This window comes from Dama dama, chromosome 18, assembly GCF_033118175.1.
Source record: "Dama dama isolate Ldn47 chromosome 18, ASM3311817v1, whole genome shotgun sequence".
NCBI lineage: Eukaryota > Metazoa > Chordata > Mammalia > Artiodactyla > Cervidae > Dama > Dama dama.
The window spans coordinates 93,723,445-93,730,822 of NC_083698.1; the positions used below are offsets into that span (position 1 = coordinate 93,723,445).

The window sequence follows — 7,378 nt, forward strand, 5'->3', positions numbered from 1 at the left end:
CACTTGCCAATGCAGGGGACACAGGTTCGATCCCTGCTCCAGGAAGATCCCCCGTGCTGCATGGCAGCTAAGCCCATGAGCCACAGCTACTGAGCCAGCACTTGCTTTTCAACTAAGACCCGAGCTGAGCACACTGACCTATGCCTGCCGGCCAGTGGGTGGATCCTCTTTCCATAATGCTGGAGGGAGAGTCTGACAAATTCTGGATGACTCTTCCTTTTAAATTTTTTTTTTTTTAATTATATGACATTTTTATTTTAGGCTGCAAAAACAAAAATGAGCAAACAAACAACAAAAAACTTGAAATAGGCTTGTCAAATGATGTAAATTCATCCTTTCCAGGGAAGCAGCAGGTTATCCTCAAGGCCACATACATCCTGCTTCACTGCTGCTTGCACTCTGCTGGATTTTGATCCTTCTTTGGGTCATAGTCTGGATCATTTTCCTCATCTCCTTCTTCTTCCCCTTCCTCATCCGCTTCTTCACCTTCTTCATCATAATCATCGTCATCATCTTCAATAGCTTCTCCAGTAAAGTATAACACTGATCTTGGGATTATACACTCATGTAAAAAGTGACCAATTTCAAAGTCTGCAGCGAGGATAGCTTCAGAATCATCATCCAGATCTCCACTCTCAGGAACTTCAGGAAGGGCAAAAAAATTAAAGAAAGAGTCATTAGAAGCTGTTTTGGTCACAGTACGAAATGTCCCACTTCCCTTGTGTTTCTGCTTCCTCTTAATCATTCTCAAAGTGACATTCTTCCCTTTTTTCCAATCTATCTGGCACCCTGTACAACCCATAATTTCTGGTCCATCAAAAGAAAAGGGATCAGAATCATCTGGTTCTGACCTCATCCTATATGTCTTTGTCAACACTCCATTTGTGAAATATTCATTGGGTTCAAAGTGAAATTCTAAGACAAAACTCATAGGTTGACCAGCATCTGAGAACTTCACTTTAATATCTTTCAAGTGTTTCAGAATAGGTTCATCATATTCCTGAACCATATCACTGAACAAGTCAACATTCTTAAAAACTGTCAACCAAAACTCAGGAATTCCCTTGGGATCTTCTTTTTCTTTATCCTTTCTCTCATCTTCAATCTTGGTCTTTTAGCTCCTCTGAAATTTCATCTTCCTCATCTGGTTTCCATTCACTTTCTTCTTCTGTAGGTTCATAAATGGCATTAATGATCTCAAATCACTTATCAAACAGAGGCTGATAAAGAACAGCATACTTTCTTTCAAGATCATGAGCTTCCTCATAGAATTTGGCTTCCATCAGCACACATTTAGCTTGAAGGTTTTTAAGAGCATTCACCCGTCTTTTAACTACCCTAGGCAGGCTTTCAATGTATCCTGTTGGTGTTTCTACCAGACCATCAAGTCTTTCTTGAAGGGCTGCAAGAATCTGAGGATTTTGCATCATCTGAACAGTCAGCTGATGCGCTTTGATTTTTGTTTCTTCACCAGTCTCTTCTTCTTCTACTTCTTCAACATCATCCAAATCTTGATCAAGTTCAGACTGTTCTTTGTTGTCGATGTCTGCCATGTTGTACAAATGCCAAATATTTTAAAAAATGACAGATTTCGTTTTCCAGCTCAGCTCTCCAGTGGCGAGCGCGGGGAGTCGGGCGGCCCGAGCTACGCAGGCAGTGACTCAGGGTGGCGGCGGCGGGAGGAGCAGGAGCCTTTTAAATATTCTTTATCTGTCTCAAATGTGCTCCATCATCATGTCTGTACTTGGCAGTGTGATGCAGATAGGAGTCTTGGCTAAGTCAATACTTGTTAATTGAATGATTGAATAAATGAATCAAAAATCGTTGGATAGGAAGAACAACATAAGTTAAAACTGGAGAGAATAGAATATATTTTATGTTGGTTTGTGAATTTTTCAACCAATAGTTTAAAAACACTGTTTTGAAGATGAGATTTGTAAAAGCTACCACCCCAGCAGATTAGATCATGACATTGAAGCAATAATGGGATTGCTGGCTTTGTAAGAAGAAAGAGATCCCTTTCATGCATTCAGGGAAAGACCATGGGACTTCACTGGTTGTCAGCGGTTAAGAATCTGCCTGCCAATGTGGGGGACACAGGTTCGATCCCTGGTCTAGAGTCTACATGCTGTGGGGCAACTAAGCTCATGAGCTGCAACTCCTGAGCCGGTGCTCTGCAACAAGAGAAGCCCCCATAATGAGGAGCCTGTGGACAAAGGGTGGCCCCAGCTCACTGCAACTAGAGAAAGCCCAAGCACAACAACAAAGACCAAAAATAAATAAATGAAAGACCACATAAGGATGTAGGGAGAAGGTGGCTCTCTGCAAGCCAGGAAGAAAGTGCTCACCAGGACTCAAACGTGCCTGCATCTTGAAATTCCCAGCCTCCAAAACTGTGAGAATAACTGTCTGTTGATTCAGCCACCCAGATATGTTGTTCTGTCGGCCTGAGCTGAGTAAGAGAGTAACATACCATTCAGAGGAGTAAGTTAATTCTGAGATGAGATGTAGGTGGTCTGTTTTCTTACTTTACCTTGAAGGAGATGGGATTTCTGACATCTTTTCCATTCAACTCAAGAAATGTACCACAGAGAACTCTGTTGGTCTTGTGCTCTGTCTGCTGCAGAGAGGGCCTGCACAGAGGGTGGGATGGATGGTCCCAGTCCTCCAGACAAGGGAGGATGTGCGATCACCTGCTGTGGTTGAGGAGCCGAAATGCAGAACAGGATTTCTGGGAGTGGCGAAGGCTTGCAATTGCTCCTATGAGCAGTGCCCCAAGCAGGTAACAAAGGATGAAAGAAGTAAACTTGAGCAGCCTTGAGGTTGCCACTGAAGTTACACATCATGGATTTAGTGTTGATTCATTGTGTAGACCTTTATAACTTTCTGCAGGAGAACCTGGCTGTCCAAAAGGAGAGAGACAAGAGGGTTGATTCCACCTAGCAATGAGGATTGGAAAGGCAGTTAAGAACAAAGAATTCCAGAGGCTTGTTGGCATTAAGTAACTAACTCTTAACTAGAAGCAGCTTCAGAGCCATCGGGCAGGGGATGTCTCATAGCAGGAGGAGACTACCCATGTGAACAGGTATGAAATGAATACAGACAATGAATCTGGGAGAACCCTGCCATCTCTATCATAGCTCAGGTCTGGCCACTTTGCTGGTTTAGTTATATGAAGCTCAAGTTCTTGTCCCCTGCTGACTGACCTTTGGTATGATCTTTTCTTTGTTTAATTCCACTGCCCCATCAAACTTGAGGGCCCCATTATAAGTAACGGTTACCATACCCTACTTGGTGTCCAATTTGGTGGACAGTTGAGACTCTTCTGCCACCTGGTGGTCATTGGTCACTTCAGATGTCCATGGGATCCAAGCCGGGAAAGAGGTCAAGTGAAAAACCAAGACAGAGTTGAACACTTGGGTATGAGCATTCAAGAGGTCGGGAGTTCAAGATGAGGGTAAGGAAAATATTAGTAGGTATAAGAAAGACAGGGGAATAAGAGTTTGTGGTTTAAGAGAATTTCAGAGTTTGAAATTTTGAGTATTAAATGAGGTCCCCTTCATGGATCAGAGCCTTGTTCTGCTGAAGGGGCTTGCATAACTCAATGAAGCTATGAGCCATGCCATGAAAAGACCACCCAAGATCAACAGGTCATGGTGGAAAGTTCTGAACAAAACATGGTTCACTGAAGGAGGGAATGGCAAACCACTCCAGCATTCTTGCATTGAGAACTCCATGAACAGTATAAAAAGGCAAAAAGATATGACACCAGAAGAAGAGTTCCCCAGGTCGGAAGGTATCCAATATGCTACTGGGGAATAGTGGAAGGCAATTACTAATAGCTCCAGAAAGAAAGAAGCAGAAGGTCCAAAGCAGAAAAAACACTGAGTTGTGATTGTGTCTGGTGGTGAAAGTAAAGTCTGGTGCTATAAAAAACAATATTGCATAGGAACCTGGAATGTTAGGTCCATAATTCAAGGTAAATTGTACACGGTCAAGCAGGAGATGGCAAGAACGTGAAGATCTTAGGAATCAGTGAGCTAAAGTGGATGGGAATAGGCAAATTTAATTCAGATGATCGTTATGTATACTACAGTGGGCAAGAATCCCTTAGAAGAAATGGAGTAGCCCTCTTGGTCAACAGAAGAGTCTGAAATGCAGTACACAAAAATGACAGAATGATCTCAGTTCATTTCCCAGGCAAAGCATCAACATCACAGTAATTAATTCAGTTTTTGCCCCAAACACTAATGCTGAAGAAACCGAAGTTGAACAGCTCTATGATGACTTACAAGATGTTCTAGAACTAACACCAAAGAAAGATGTCCTTTTCATCATAGTGGACTGGAATGCAAAAGTAGGAAGTCAAGGGATACCTGGAGTAACAGGCAAGTTTTACCTTGGAGTACAAAATGAAGCAGGCACAGCAAAAGCTAACAGTTTTGTCAAAAGAACACACTGTTCATAGCAAACACCCTTTTCCAACAACACAGAGGAAACTCTACACATGGATATCACCAAATGGTCAATACTAAAATCAGATTGATTTACTCTTTGTAGTCAAAGATGGAGAAGCTCTACACAGTCAGAGAAAACAAGACCTGAAGTTGACTGTGGCTCAGATCATCAGCTCCTTATTTCAAAATTCAGGCTTAAATTGAAGAAAGTAGACAAAACCAATAGGCCATTCAGGTATGACCTAAATCAAATCCCTTATGATTATACAGTGGAGCCGATGATTCAAGGGATTAGATCTGATAAACAGAATGCCTGAAGAACTATGGACAGAGGTTTGTAACATTGTACAGGAATCAGTGACCAAAATTATTCCCAAGAAAAGAAATGCAAGAAGGCAAAGTGGTCGCTGAGGAGGCTTTATAAATATGAGGAACAAAGAGAAGCAAAAAGCAAAAGAAAGGGAAAGATATACCCAACTGAGTGCAGAGTTCCAGGAAATAGCAAGGAAGAGATAAGAAGGCCTTCTTAAATGAACAATGCAAAGAAATAGAAAATATTTCTTTATTGGAAATATTGGAATAGAATATTTCAACTACCATACAATTGCATTCATTTCACATGTTAGCAAGGTTATACTTAAAATCCTTCAAGCTAGGCCTCAGCAGTACGTGAACTGAGAACTTCCAGATGTATAAGCTGGTTTTAGAAATGGCAGAGGAACCAGAGATCAAATTATCAACATTTGTTGAATCATAAAGAAAACAAGGGAGTTCCAGAAAAACATCTACTTCTGCTTCATTGACTAAAGGCTAAAGCCTTTGACTGTGTGGATCACAACAAACTGTGGAAAATTCTTAAAGAGATGAGAATACCAGACCACCTGACCTGCCTCCGGAGAAATCTGTATTCAGGTCAAGAAGCAACATAAGTGGACATGGAACAACAGACTGGTTCCAAATTGGGAAAGTAGTACATCAAGGCTGTATCTTGTCACCCTATTTATTTAACTTATATGCACAGTACATCATAAAAAATGCTGGACTGGATAATCACAACCTGGAATCAAGATTTCCAGAAGAAATATCAACAAACTCAGATATGCAGATGATACCACTTTAGTGGCAGAAAGTGAAGAGGAACTAAAAAGGCTTTTGGTGAAGATGAAAGAGGAGAGTGAAATAACTGGTGTAAAACTCAATATTCAAAAAATGAGATCATGGCCTCCGGGCCCATAACTTCATGGCAAACAGAAGGGGAAAAAGTGGAAGGAGTGACACAATTTAATTTTCTGGGCTCCAAATCACTGCAGATGGTGACTGCAGCCAAGAAATTAAGAGACGCTTGCTCCTTGGAAGCAAAGTGATGGCAAACGTAGACAGCACATTAAAAAGCAGAGACACCACTTTGCTGACAAAGGTCCATATAGTTAAAGCTACGGTTTTTCCAGGAGTCTTGTACGGATGTGAGAACTGGACCATAAAGAAGGCTGAGTGCTGAAGAATTGGTGCTTTTGAATTGTAGTGCTGGGAAGACTCTTGAGAGTCCCTTGAACTGTAAGATCAATTCAGTCAATCCTAAAGGAACTTAACCCTGACTCTTTATTGGAAGGACTGATGCTGAAGCTGAAGCTCCAATACTTGGGCCACCTGATGTGAACAGCTGAATCATTGAAAAGGCACTGATGCTGGAAAAGATTGAAGGCAAAAGGAAAAGAGGGCGTCAGTGGATGAAATGGTTAGATAGCATCACCAGATCAGTGGACATGAATTTAAACAAACTCCAGAGATAGGGAAGAACAGGGAAGTGTGGGGTGCTGCAGTCCAGGGGGTCAAAAAGAGTCAGACCCCACTTAGCAACTGAAGAGCAACAACAATTAAGTGAGGATCAGTACAAAGGAATGGTCATAGTTGTGTATAGCTAAAAATGTTCTGAAGAAAGACAATAAAGTTGAGAGTCAGGGAATCCAGGGCCAGGTTTTTGCAAGCACCATTCACATTCCCCACTTGGAGTGATTATTCCTGTGATAGAGTCCATATTTTAGTAATATATTCATCCACTGCAGTTCAGTTCAGTGGCTCATTTGTGTCCAACTCTTTTGCAACCCCATGGACTGCAGCACACCAGGCTTCCCTATCCATCATCAACTCCTAGAGCTTGCTCAAACTCATGTCCATCGAGTCAGTGATGCCATCCAACCATCTCATCCTTCGTCGTCCCTTTCTTCTCCTGCCTTCAATCTTTCCCAGCATCAGGGTCTTTTCAAATGAGTCAGTTCTTTGCATCAGGTGGCCAAAATATTGGAGCTTCAACTTCAGCATCAGTCCTTCCAATGAAGATACAGGACTGATTTCCTTTAGGATGGACGGGTTTGATCTCCTTGCAGTCCAAGGGACTCTCAAGAGTCTTCTTTGACACCACAGTTCAAAAGCATCAATTTTTTGGCACTCATCTTTCTTTATGGTCAAACTTTCAAATCCATACATGACTACTGGAAAAACCATACCTTTGACTAGATGGCCCTTTGGTGGCAAAGTAATGTTTCTGCATTTTAGTATTCTGTCTAGATTTGTCATAGCTTTTTTTCCAAGGAGCAAGTGTTTTTTAATTTCATGGCTGCAGTCACCATCTGCAGTGATTTGGAGCCCAAGAAAGTAAAGTCTGTCACCATTTCCATTGTTTCCCCATCTATTTGCCATGAAGTGATGGGACTGGATGCCATGATCTTCATTTTTTGAATGTTGAGTTTTAAGTCAGCTTTTTCACTCCTCTTTCACTTTCATTAAGAGGCTGTTCAGTTCCTCTTCGCTTTCTGCCATAAGGGTGGTGTCATTTGCATATCTGAAGTTACTGATATTTCTCCCGGCAATCTTGATTCCAGCTTGTGCTTCCTCCAGCCCAGCATTTCTCATGATGTACTCTG

General features: G+C 41.8%; 1 pseudogene; it reads right to left on the minus strand.

The window, feature by feature from the left end:
* Positions 1-355: 355 nt before the first annotated feature.
* Positions 356-1,670, minus strand: LOC133072894 (nucleosome assembly protein 1-like 1; annotated as a pseudogene).
* Positions 1,671-7,378: the final 5,708 nt, after the last annotated feature.